General features: G+C 35.7%; 4 non-coding genes across 4 annotated transcripts; all 4 read right to left on the bottom strand.

Moving 5' to 3' along the window:
* Positions 1-2,834: 2,834 nt before the first annotated feature.
* On the bottom strand, positions 2,835-3,000 carry LOC141282591 (U1 spliceosomal RNA). Its single transcript, XR_012337388.1, has one exon. It is a non-coding gene; the product is annotated as a U1 spliceosomal RNA (small nuclear RNA).
* Positions 3,001-3,785: 785 nt separating this feature from the next.
* LOC141282634 (U2 spliceosomal RNA) lies at positions 3,786-3,976 on the bottom strand. The gene has a single exon (XR_012337433.1). It is a non-coding gene; the product is annotated as a U2 spliceosomal RNA (small nuclear RNA).
* A 5,672-nt stretch (positions 3,977-9,648) lies between these two features.
* On the bottom strand, positions 9,649-9,813 carry LOC141282596 (U1 spliceosomal RNA). The gene has a single exon (XR_012337394.1). It is a non-coding gene; the product is annotated as a U1 spliceosomal RNA (small nuclear RNA).
* A 784-nt stretch (positions 9,814-10,597) lies between these two features.
* On the bottom strand, positions 10,598-10,788 carry LOC141282636 (U2 spliceosomal RNA). Its single transcript, XR_012337436.1, has one exon. It is a non-coding gene; the product is annotated as a U2 spliceosomal RNA (small nuclear RNA).
* Between the last annotated feature and the right edge of the window lie 2,287 nt (positions 10,789-13,075).

The following is a 13,075-nucleotide window of genomic DNA, read 5'->3' as shown; positions in this document are numbered from 1 at the left end:
GAACGCGGAACGTATTATGGACCACGGACTGGCAAACAAACTGGCAACCACGCACTAAAGAAGCAAACTCTGATTTTAAACTCACCTTATTTGTCCCCGGAAAGCGCCAGAGTCGATGCACGGAGTGGACGGAACAAGCCTCGCTTCCATAGCCGAAGGTCAAAAATCCATTTAAACGTGTAGTCCCCGGTGTCCACTCGATCTTACCCAAAAAGCCGAGAAGCGATACCGCAATGGCATCCGGAGAAGGCGCTGGCTGTCGGGATGGAGGTTAGCGGGTCAGAGGTCCGGCACTGAAGGTCTGCGTTCATTATTCACCGTGTGCATTTCACTCTATATCCACTTTCTAATGTATAGCACTTGATAAGGATTAACAGTTTAAAAACAGAAATGCAAGACATCAGAAAATACATTTATTTTTTACTTTCATAACATGAGAGGTGTCATACAATAACAAATATGAGCTTTAAAATCACATTCCTAAGTTAAAAATATACATAAAAATAGATATATGGATCATTACACAAATCACTACTCAAAGGACCTATGTTAAATAACTGCTTCAATATTAATTAACAATAACATTTGGCCAAGGCAGTCCTTGTAAATAGACATATAAATAGACAAATAAAATCATGACATATATGCCGTAGAGCCTGAGATAGAGAAAAATAATAAGGAATTCTGCTTTTACTACCATCTCAGAAATATTGCCAGAATTAGAGGTTTTGTCTCAAGACAGGACTTAGAGAAACTTGTTCATGCTTTCATCACCAGCAGGGCCGATTATTGCAATGGTCAATGGATTTAAAAAGTACTGTTTCTTGTTTAAAAACCACTTCATGGCTACAATACATGACAGATATGCTAATCGAATATGAAACCGATTACTCGGATCAATAGGATCAGGTCATTTAGAAAAAACAAGGGTTCACTCAAAACAAGGTGCCTCAGCATTCAGTTATTATCAGCTTTCAGAAGAGATCAGATGTGCTTCAACAGTAGACACTTTTAAATATAGATTAAAAACACATCAGTTTAACTTTGCATTTACTGAATGATTTAAAACAGTACGAATAAAACAGTACAAAAGAATAAAACAGTATGAACCTTACCTGTTATAAAGGGAATGAAGCTTACGGTATGGTGCTTACCTGCAGAAATAAATAAAGTACAATAAGAACACACAGAACTTCAATTTTCAAAATTATTTTAACATTAAATGATGATTATTTTACTGGTTTACCTGTTTGTGATTACCACAGGATCCCGTCACCTGGCTGCGGTCTTCATTTGGTGAACGGTTCTTCACTCATAATTGACCTATACAAGAAATAGAGAAGAATAATAAGCAATTCTGCTTTTACATGTAGATGTGTGCCCCAAGAACACAGACACACCGGCTCCAAAAAGTTTAAACAGTACACATTTCTGTTATTTTAATGTGGCAAATGTGTCAGCTTTAAAAGAAGCATACATTACCTTTTAAAGAGGAAATACCTTTTGCATGAAATACCTTTACTCCCAGCATAAGCAAGCAATTTTCAAAATGCTTTTAAAAGTAAATAGTGATTATTTTACTTGTTTACCTGTTTGTGATTACCATGGAATCCTGTCACCATCATTTTTAAGCTTGTAAAGCAAATAATGAAATATTGACTTAGTAGGAAAAAATATTTTGGAAGTATCGTGATAAATGATGAAGAAAATATTTTGCAAAGTGATGGTTAGCACACGGTTGATGGTACCTATTAAATTCCATCATATTTTTTTATTCCTACTATGGAAGTCAATGGTGACTATCTGCTGTGGGTTTACCATCATTCCTCAAAATACCTTCTTTTGTGTTACTCAGAAAAAAACTAATCCTCGTGTTGTTGTAAGCCTGTATGCATGAGTAAATGATGACAGAATTATCATCATAAATTGAAATATCCCTTTAAACTGTATTTCCCCCCTTAAACCTAAACTTATTTTCCTACAGCAAGTCATTTAGGTAATCAAGAAAATACTTTACCCGTTGTCTTTGTGAGTTAAACAAATACAGCTACGCTTCCAGGTCTGTCGACGTTGCTGTGGTTTTTCGACAGCTGTAGTATGAAGGGTAGCGAATGAATGAATACATTGCAAAAAATCATTTCTTACTTGTTATTTCGAACTGTTTTAACTATACAAATATCTAGAAAGTCTTAAAATAAGATGCATTTTTTGATGAGCAAAATGCCCTAAGAAAATAAACCTAGCCTTTAGGGAGAAAAAACTCAGAATTTGGGCTTAAAACAAGCAAATAAATCTGCCAAAGGGGTAAGAAACAAATCTAGATATAAACACTTAATTCAAGAAAAATTGTCGTAGCCCATTGGCAGATTTGTTGGCTTGTTTAATGTACATGCATGTACAATATTTCAATTTGTCTTGTATTTATTAGCATTTTGTATTGCCCAACGCTGTCTAGGTTGTTTAACTGTTGTCATTTTCTTATAAAAGCCTTTATAATTTATTAGTTTGGATGATTGCCATTCCCGAGAACCTCTTATATTGGAAGTAAAAGAATCATCTAAGCATTATTTTGTGCTCTTAGACATGTAGCCGTTTGATTGTGGTTCTATTTAATGGCTAGTCTATTCGTTTGGAATGGTCAAACGGCTATTAGATTTTCACTGACAGCCCAAATTAAGCCTTGTTTTAGCCTAGACACTTATTCGCTGTCTATTAAAAGTTATGTAGTCGTTGAATAGCCGCTTTTTTGATGACTAATGTATTCTTGGGCCGTGGTTAGACGTCTCTTGGATTTTACGTAAAACGACAAGCGAATCTATTTTTAACACAAAGGTCAGGGGAGAGCGCGAACGCAGTCCCCCACTATCAGAAATTTTGCAGTCGAGATTCCCACATTTGGGGAATTCGCAAAGGGGTCAGCCCAACCGGAGTGCAATGGCTGAGCCTCGCCCTGGGTGAACCACCTTCATGATCATGGTGTCTCCCCTGCCAGGTAAGTATGAGCGACACCCTTTGAGGCCAGACGGCCGCATCTTCCTGTGACCGATCACATCGACGGCGCCCCCGGAGGCCGTCCGACTAACATTTCATTTACTGTGTGTGACCAGGTGGAAAGCGCACGAAGCCACGTCTGAGACCAAACATTCTTCGAGATCTACCCTGTTTTTATTCCGTTTCCAGCCCGGTTGAACCGTGTAGAGTGAAATATGTGAAACAATTTAAATCAAATGGATTTAAATTGCGCATTCAAATATATGGTTTCGTTATTACAAAGTAACTTTACGTGGAATAGAAACAAAAAAAAATGTACAGAGCAATCAAGAAACAACGAAAGCATAGCAATTTTAGAACGTGGATAAATAAAAACACAGGGCTCAATGACTTACCCGTTGTCGTTGTGAGTTAAACAAGTACAGCTATGCTTCCAGGTCTGTCGACGTTGCTGTGGTTTTTCGACAGCTGTAGTATGAAGGGTAGTGAAAAAAGTTTTCAGGTGTTTTTAACATTCCAATCGGTCTCGTTCGCTTTTGTTGCGCCTTCAGCTGTGTCGAGGATGTTTAATTCGTCCTCGTATCACCTCCGCAAACTTGTAAAGAAATTAATTAAATACATTACAAAAACATTTCTTTATCAGCGTGTTCATTTCCACGCAAGCTTTTCGTTAAACCAATAAAGCCAACGAAATCACAGCAATTTTAAAACACACGGATTAGAAAAAACACCGTCATTCACGCACAAAAGAAGCAAATTCTTTTTTTTATACTTGACTTATTTATCCCCGAGATGGGGAGCGCACCATTCATGGAAACACTGCAATACCATGTTGATGCATGGAGTGGAAGGAGCAAGCTCCGCTTCCATTTCCGAAGGTCAAAAATCCATTTAACATATAGTCCCCGGATAGGAGACGTATCAGACATTAAACTGATAAGAACAGATACTACACTTGATCTTAGCCAAAAGGCCGAGAAGCGATACCGGAATAGACGCAGCCAAAGGGGGAGCCGGCGAAGGCGCTGGCTTTTGGGGTGGAGGCTAGCGGGCATTTAACTCTATACGTTCTCATTGTATAACCCAGAGGTAGAACGTTGAGCTAGCAAATCAGAAGTTCATGTTTTAATGCAGGATCTGATCCACGCTCATGAGACAGAGAGAGAGAGAGAGAGATAGAGAGAATTTAGAATTTTCAAAAAACCTTTATTACAAATTAAAACATTTTCATAACCTCAAATCAGAAAAAACAAAGAAAAAAATATATATAGTAACGGAAATAACAAAAAAATAAGCCAACATAGGAGCAAAGAACAAATCATCTTCAATAACCAGACACAGAGCTCCTCCATAATACCAAATCAATTCAAAAGAAAGAAGATCATTCATTGCTTTAAAGTATCTAAAACCAATAAGGATTCTAGATTTAACTTATTTTAAAAACTGCTAATGTATCATGGCTTCCGGGTCTGTCAACGTTGCTGTGGTTTTTCGACAGCTGTAATATGAAGGGTAGAGTGAAAAAAAATATTTAAGTGTTTTGAACATCCCAATTTGTTCGTTTACTTAGTATTTTCTTAATGTTTTCGAGTTAAAAAATAATTCTTAAATCGAGATACATTTACTTAATAAGCAAAGTGGCTTAGAATTTAAGTCTTGTTTACTGAAATAAATTCTAAAATGTAATAGGTTAAGGCTTAAAACAAGTAAAAATATCTGCCAGTGGGGTAAGAAAAATAAACCTAAATTGAGTTTATTATTGAATTAAGTTGAAACTAGAATTAAGTTTATTTTTCTTACCCCGCTGGCAGATATTTTTTATTTGTTTTAAATATAAACCTGTTGATTTTTATAATTTATTTCAATTATTTTACAAAGTATGCGATCTGATTTTTTTAATCGCGGTGTTTCTTTTATTCCTCGTTTCTTTTCCGTGCATTTGCTTTATTTATTTATTTTTGCTTGTTGCATTTAAATGCACATTTGATTTGTTGCCACATTATTATGTGTTAATGTATTTTTTAACATGTTTATCAACAAAAAGTGCGTTATTATAATTAATTATATAGCTGTGAAATATATACAAGAATTCCCAGCAAAAACAAAACGTTTTTATAACAATTTTCTATTACAATACATAATATCTTAAGCCACTTTGCTTACCAAGTAAATGTATCTCCATTTAAGCATTGTCAGATATTCACTAGAAAACAAGACAAAAACAGTAAGTAAGATATTAATTTACTTTTTTCTTTCAAACATAAATTTACAGACGGCTGGAAATTTTTAATAAAATAACTAGCCATACCTATTCGGGTCTGCTCCCGTTTGCTGTGATGACGGGGGACTTAGTCCAAAGCACATTTTGAGGAATACTTACACATTTTACTTCTTATTTCTTTGAAATTAATTATGCATACACTATGGATTAAAAATGTCCCGACTGCGAACCTGATAAAACCCAGGTAAAAAGCAAATACAAATAAACCATTTTGATTTAGCAAAAGTTTACAAATAAATGCACTCCTTGCACACAACAAGCACGTCTAGTTACCATTCATATTTTGCGTGATTTAAGTTTCGTCGCATACATTTTGGAAGGCACACGATAAAAACAAAATAAGGCTTTTAATGTATGCCGACCTCATTCTCCGTTGAGGGCTTATCAATCATAATAAACGCGGTTAACTCTTCTCATTGAATGGTCTAAATCCAATGCTGGTAAAGAAATCAAATGTGCATTTAAACGCAACAAGCAAGCCGTAAAGCAATGGATGCAGGCAAACAAACGAGGAATAGCACATACACCACGATTAGATCATCGGGTCGCATACTTTGGAATTAATAAGAAATAATTATTCAGTCTAAAGAAATAAGAAGTAAAATGTCTAAGTATTTCTCCAAATGTGCACACTCATTACAATAAACGGGAGCAGACACGAATAGTTATGTATGTCTCGTTATTTTATTTAAAATTGATAAGCTGTCTAACATATGATATATTTTGATAATACGAAATGCTAAAAAAATAATATAACACCAATCGACAATATCTGTTATTGTTATTTTTACAAGTAAATTCATGTGTAGGAGAAAACAAAGCAGCTGTCAGTCCATACTATATTGAGTGGCCATCGTAGTGGTGCAACCTGAACGATGTTTTCCCTACTTCCGGTCAAAGCCGCCATTTTGTGAAATAGGCATATAGGTGACGCTGGAGCACGCGGCCATTGTCTCTGTTCAACAAAACAAGTATATATATACACATACGCATATTTTTCCTCAATCAATCACCGAATACAAGGTGCAATTCGATGCCAACTGGCCCTTCTCTCTGGTTTCATGTTTGTAAGGAAAATTAAGGGGGAAATTACGATAGCATTTCAGCCAAACATTCATTCGTGCCACGCTGCTTTTCTTTGAACGAAAAAAAACCCTCTGCTCCCCCTACACAATTTCTTCTCCTGTTATTTTATGCTTAAAACAAGCAAATAAATCTGACTACAGGGTAAGAAAAAATTCGTGAACTTTTCCCATAAACACTTAATTCAAGAAAAATTGTCCCACCCCACTGGCCATTTTTTATCCACAATACACATTCGATGTCTGCAGGCACCATTGTCTTTGTTCAACGCAAACAATTCTGTTGCGTTTTTCTTTGAACGAAGTGCTCCGCCTAGATAATTTGACCCATATTCACATGGGTTTGTTTCTCGTTTTTTTTTCTTTGAGAACAATCTATATAGCGCCTTCCACAATCGTTTTGGTGTTAGCTTTACGTAAAATAGAAACACAGAAAAGTACTGAGCGATGGAGAGACCACGAACGCGGAACGTATTATGGACCACGGACTGGCAAACAAACTGGCAACCACGCACTAAAGAAGCAAACTCTGATTTTAAACTCACCTTATTTGTCCCCGGAAAGCGCCAGAGTCGATGCACGGAGTGGACGGAACAAGCCTCGCTTCCATAGCCGAAGGTCAAAAATCCATTTAAACGTGTAGTCCCCGGTGTCCACTCGATCTTACCCAAAAAGCCGAGAAGCGATACCGCAATGGCATCCGGAGAAGGCGCTGGCTGTCGGGATGGAGGTTAGCGGGTCAGAGGTCCGGCACTGAAGGTCTGCGTTCATTATTCACCGTGTGCATTTCACTCTATATCCACTTTCTAATGTATAGCACTTGATAAGGATTAACAGTTTAAAAACAGAAATGCAAGACATCAGAAAATACATTTATTTTTTACTTTCATAACATGAGAGGTGTCATACAATAACAAATATGAGCTTTAAAATCACATTCCTAAGTTAAAAATATACATAAAAATAGATATATGGATCATTACACAAATCACTACTCAAAGGACCTATGTTAAATAACTGCTTCAATATTAATTAACAATAACATTTGGCCAAGGCAGTCCTTGTAAATAGACATATAAATAGACAAATAAAATCATGACATATATGCCGTAGAGCCTGAGATAGAGAAAAATAATAAGGAATTCTGCTTTTACTACCATCTCAGAAATATTGCCAGAATTAGAGGTTTTGTCTCAAGACAGGACTTAGAGAAACTTGTTCATGCTTTCATCACCAGCAGGGCCGATTATTGCAATGGTCAATGGATTTAAAAAGTACTGTTTCTTGTTTAAAAACCACTTCATGGCTACAATACATGACAGATATGCTAATCGAATATGAAACCGATTACTCGGATCAATAGGATCAGGTCATTTAGAAAAAACAAGGGTTCACTCAAAACAAGGTGCCTCAGCATTCAGTTATTATCAGCTTTCAGAAGAGATCAGATGTGCTTCAACAGTAGACACTTTTAAATCTAGATTAAAAACACATCAGTTTAACTTTGCATTTACTGAATGATTTAAAACAGTACGAATAAAACAGTACAAAAGAATAAAACAGTATGAACCTTACCTGTTATAAAGGGAATGAAGCTTACGGTATGGTGCTTACCTGCAGAAATAAATAAAGTACAATAAGAACACACAGAACTTCAATTTTCAAAATTATTTTAACATTAAATGATGATTATTTTACTGGTTTACCTGTTTGTGATTACCACAGGATCCCGTCACCTGGCTGCGGTCTTCATTTGGTGAACGGTTCTTCACTCATAATTGACCTATACAAGAAATAGAGAAGAATAATAAGCAATTCTGCTTTTACATGTAGATGTGTGCCCCAAGAACACAGACACACCGGCTCCAAAAAGTTTAAACAGTACACATTTCTGTTATTTTAATGTGGCAAATGTGTCAGCTTTAAAAGAAGCATACATTACCTTTTAAAGAGGAAATACCTTTTGCATGAAATACCTTTACTCCCAGCATAAGCAAGCAATTTTCAAAATGCTTTTAAAAGTAAATAGTGATTATTTTACTTGTTTACCTGTTTGTGATTACCATGGAATCCTGTCACCATCATTTTTAAGCTTGTAAAGCAAATAATGAAATATTGACTTAGTAGGAAAAAATATTTTGGAAGTATCGTGATAAATGATGAAGAAAATATTTTGCAAAGTGATGGTTAGCACACGGTTGATGGTACCTATTAAATTCCATCATATTTTTTTATTCCTACTATGGAAGTCAATGGTGACTATCTGCTGTGGGTTTACCATCATTCCTCAAAATACCTTCTTTTGTGTTACTCAGAAAAAAACTAATCCTCGTGTTGTTGTAAGCCTGTATGCATGAGTAAATGATGACAGAATTATCATCATAAATTGAAATATCCCTTTAAACTGTATTTCCCCCCTTAAACCTAAACTTATTTTCCTACAGCAAGTCATTTAGGTAATCAAGAAAATACTTTACCCGTTGTCTTTGTGAGTTAAACAAATACAGCTACGCTTCCAGGTCTGTCGACGTTGCTGTGGTTTTTCGACAGCTGTAGTATGAAGGGTAGCGAATGAATGAATACATTGCAAAAAATCATTTCTTACTTGTTATTTCGAACTGTTTTAACTATACAAATATCTAGAAAGTCTTAAAATAAGATGCATTTTTTGATGAGCAAAATGCCCTAAGAAAATAAACCTAGCCTTTAGGGAGAAAAAACTCAGAATTTGGGCTTAAAACAAGCAAATAAATCTGCCAAAGGGGTAAGAAACAAATCTAGATATAAACACTTAATTCAAGAAAAATTGTCGTAGCCCATTGGCAGATTTGTTGGCTTGTTTAATGTACATGCATGTACAATATTTCAATTTGTCTTGTATTTATTAGCATTTTGTATTGCCCAACGCTGTCTAGGTTGTTTAACTGTTGTCATTTTCTTATAAAAGCCTTTATAATTTATTAGTTTGGATGATTGCCATTCCCGAGAACCTCTTATATTGGAAGTAAAAGAATCATCTAAGCATTATTTTGTGCTCTTAGACATGTAGCCGTTTGATTGTGGTTCTATTTAATGGCTAGTCTATTCGTTTGGAATGGTCAAACGGCTATTAGATTTTCACTGACAGCCCAAATTAAGCCTTGTTTTAGCCTAGACACTTATTCGCTGTCTATTAAAAGTTATGTAGTCGTTGAATAGCCGCTTTTTTGATGACTAATGTATTCTTGGGCCGTGGTTAGACGTCTCTTGGATTTTACGTAAAACGACAAGCGAATCTATTTTTAACACAAAGGTCAGGGGAGAGCGCGAACGCAGTCCCCCACTATCAGAAATTTTGCAGTCGAGATTCCCACATTTGGGGAATTCGCAAAGGGTCAGCCCAACCGGAGTGCAATGGCTGAGCCTCGCCCTGGGTGAACCACCTTCATGATCATGGTGTCTCCCCTGCCAGGTAAGTATGAGCGACACCCTTTGAGGCCAGACGGCCGCATCTTCCTGTGACCGATCACATCGACGGCGCCCCCGGAGGCCGTCCGACTAACATTTCATTTACTGTGTGTGACCAGGTGGAAAGCGCACGAAGCCACGTCTGAGACCAAACATTCTTCGAGATCTACCCTGTTTTTATTCCGTTTCCAGCCCGGTTGAACCGTGTAGAGTGAAATATGTGAAACAATTTAAATCAAATGGATTTAAATTGCGCATTCAAATATATGGTTTCGTTATTACAAAGTAACTTTACGTGGAATAGAAACAAAAAAAAATGTACAGAGCAATCAAGAAACAACGAAAGCATAGCAATTTTAGAACGTGGATAAATAAAAACACAGGGCTCAATGACTTACCCGTTGTCGTTGTGAGTTAAACAAGTACAGCTATGCTTCCAGGTCTGTCGACGTTGCTGTGGTTTTTCGACAGCTGTAGTATGAAGGGTAGTGAAAAAAGTTTTCAGGTGTTTTTAACATTCCAATCGGTCTCGTTCGCTTTTGTTGCGCCTTCAGCTGTGTCGAGGATGTTTAATTCGTCCTCGTATCACCTCCGCAAACTTGTAAAGAAATTAATTAAATACATTACAAAACATTTCTTTATCAGCGTGTTCATTTCCACGCAAGCTTTTCGTTAAACCAATAAAGCCAACGAAATCACAGCAATTTTAAAACACACGGATTAGAAAAAACACCGTCATTCACGCACAAAAGAAGCAAATTCTTTTTTTTATACTTGACTTATTTATCCCCGAGATGGGGAGCGCACCATTCATGGAAACACTGCAATACCATGTTGATGCATGGAGTGGAAGGAGCAAGCTCCGCTTCCATTTCCGAAGGTCAAAAATCCATTTAACATATAGTCCCCGGATAGGAGACGTATCAGACATTAAACTGATAAGAACAGATACTACACTTGATCTTAGCCAAAAGGCCGAGAAGCGAAACCGGAATAGACGCAGCCAAAGGGGGAGCCGGCGAAGGCGCTGGCTTTTGGGGTGGAGGCTAGCGGGCATTTAACTCTATACGTTCTCATTGTATAACCCAGAGGTAGAACGTTGAGCTAGCAAATCAGAAGTTCATGTTTTAATGCAGGATCTGATCCACGCTCATGAGAGAGAGAGAGAGAGAGAGAGATAGAGAGAATTTAGAATTTTCAAAAAACCTTTATTACAAATTAAAACATTTTCATAACCTCAAATCAGAAAAAACAAAGAAAAAAAATATATATAGTAACGGAAATAACAAAAAAATAAGCCAACATAGGAGCAAAGAACAAATCATCTTCAATAACCAGACACAGAGCTCCTCCATAATACCAAATCAATTCAAAAGAAAGAAGATCATTCATTGCTTTAAAGTATCTAAAACCAATAAGGATTCTAGATTTAACTTATTTTAAAAACTGCTAATGTATCATGGCTTCCAGGTCTGTCAACGTTGCTGTGGTTTTTCGACAGCTGTAATATGAAGGGTAGAGTGAAAAAAAATATTTAAGTGTTTTGAACATCCCAATTTGTTCGTTTACTTAGTATTTTCTTAATGTTTTCGAGTTAAAAAATAATTCTTAAATCGAGATACATTTACTTAATAAGCAAAGTGGCTTAGAATTTAAGTCTTGTTTACTGAAATAAATTCTAAAATGTAATAGGTTAAGGCTTAAAACAAGTAAAAATATCTGCCAGTGGGGTAAGAAAAATAAACCTAAATTGAGTTTATTATTGAATTAAGTTGAAACTAGAATTAAGTTTATTTTTCTTACCCCGCTGGCAGATATTTTTTATTTGTTTTAAATATAAACCTGTTGATTTTTATAATGTATTTCAATTATTACAAAGTATGCGATCTGATTTTTTTAATCGCGGTGTTTCTTTTATTCCTCGTTTCTTTTCCGTGCATTTGCTTTATTTATTTATTTTTGCTTGTTGCATTTAAATGCACATTTGATTTGTTGCCACATTATTCTGTGTTAATGTATTTTTTAACATGTTTATCAACAAAAAGTGTGTTATTATAATTAATTATATAGCTGTGAAATATATACAAGAATTCCCAGCAAAAACAAAACGTTTTTATAACAATTTTCTATTACAATACATAATATCTTAAGCCACTTTGCTTACCAAGTAAATGTATCTCCATTTAAGAATTGTCAGATATTCACTAGAAAACAAGACAAAAACAGTAAGTAAGATATTAATTTACTTTTTTCTTTCAAACATAAATTTACAGACGGCTGGAAATTTTTAATAAAATAACTAGACATACCTATTCGGGTCTGCTCCCGTTTGCTGTGATGACGGGGGACTTAGTCCAAAGCACATTTTGAGGAATACTTACACATTTTACTTCTTATTTCTTTGAAATTAATTATGCATACACTATGGATTAAAAATGTCCCGACTGCGAACCTGATAAAACCCAGGTAAAAAGCAAATACAAATAAACCATTTTGATTTAGCAAAAGTTTAAAAATAAATGCACTCCTTGCACACAACAAGCACGTCTAGTTACCATTCATATTTTGCGTGATTTAAGTTTCGTCGCATACATTTTGGAAGGCACACGATAAAAACAAAATAAGGCTTTTAATGTATGCCGACCTCATTCTCCGTTGAGGGCTTATCAATCATAATAAACGCTGTTAACTCTTCTTATTGAATGGTCTAAATCCAATGCTGGTAAAGAAATCAAATGTGCATTTAAACGCAACAAGCAAGCCGTAAAGCAATGGATGCAGGCAAACAAACGAGGAATAGCACATACACCACGATTAGATCATCGGGTCGCATACTTTGGAATTAATAAGAAATAATTATTCAGTCTAAAGAAATAAGATGTAAAATGTATTTCTCCAAATGTGCACACTCATTACAATAAACGGGAGCAGACACGAATAGTTATGTATGTCTCGTTATTTTATTTAAAATTGATAAGCTGTCTAACATATGATATATTTTGATAATACGAAATGCTAAAAAAATAATATAACACCAATCGACAATATCTGTTATTGTTATTTTTACAAGTAAATTCATGTGTAGGAGAAAACAAAGCAGCTGTCAGTCCATACTATATTGAGTGGCCATCGTAGTGGTGCAACCTGAACGATGTTTTCCCTACTTCCGGTCAAAGCCGCCATTTTGTGAAATAGGCATATAGGTGACGCTGGAGCACGCGGCCATTGTCTCTGTTCAACAAAACAAGTGTATATATACACATACGCATATTTT

Source organism: Paramisgurnus dabryanus, chromosome 9 (genome assembly GCF_030506205.2).
Source record: "Paramisgurnus dabryanus chromosome 9, PD_genome_1.1, whole genome shotgun sequence".
Classification (NCBI taxonomy): domain Eukaryota; kingdom Metazoa; phylum Chordata; class Actinopteri; order Cypriniformes; family Cobitidae; genus Paramisgurnus; species Paramisgurnus dabryanus.
Note: the sequence above shows the minus strand (reverse complement) of the source record. Positions and strands in the feature narration are given on the sequence as shown.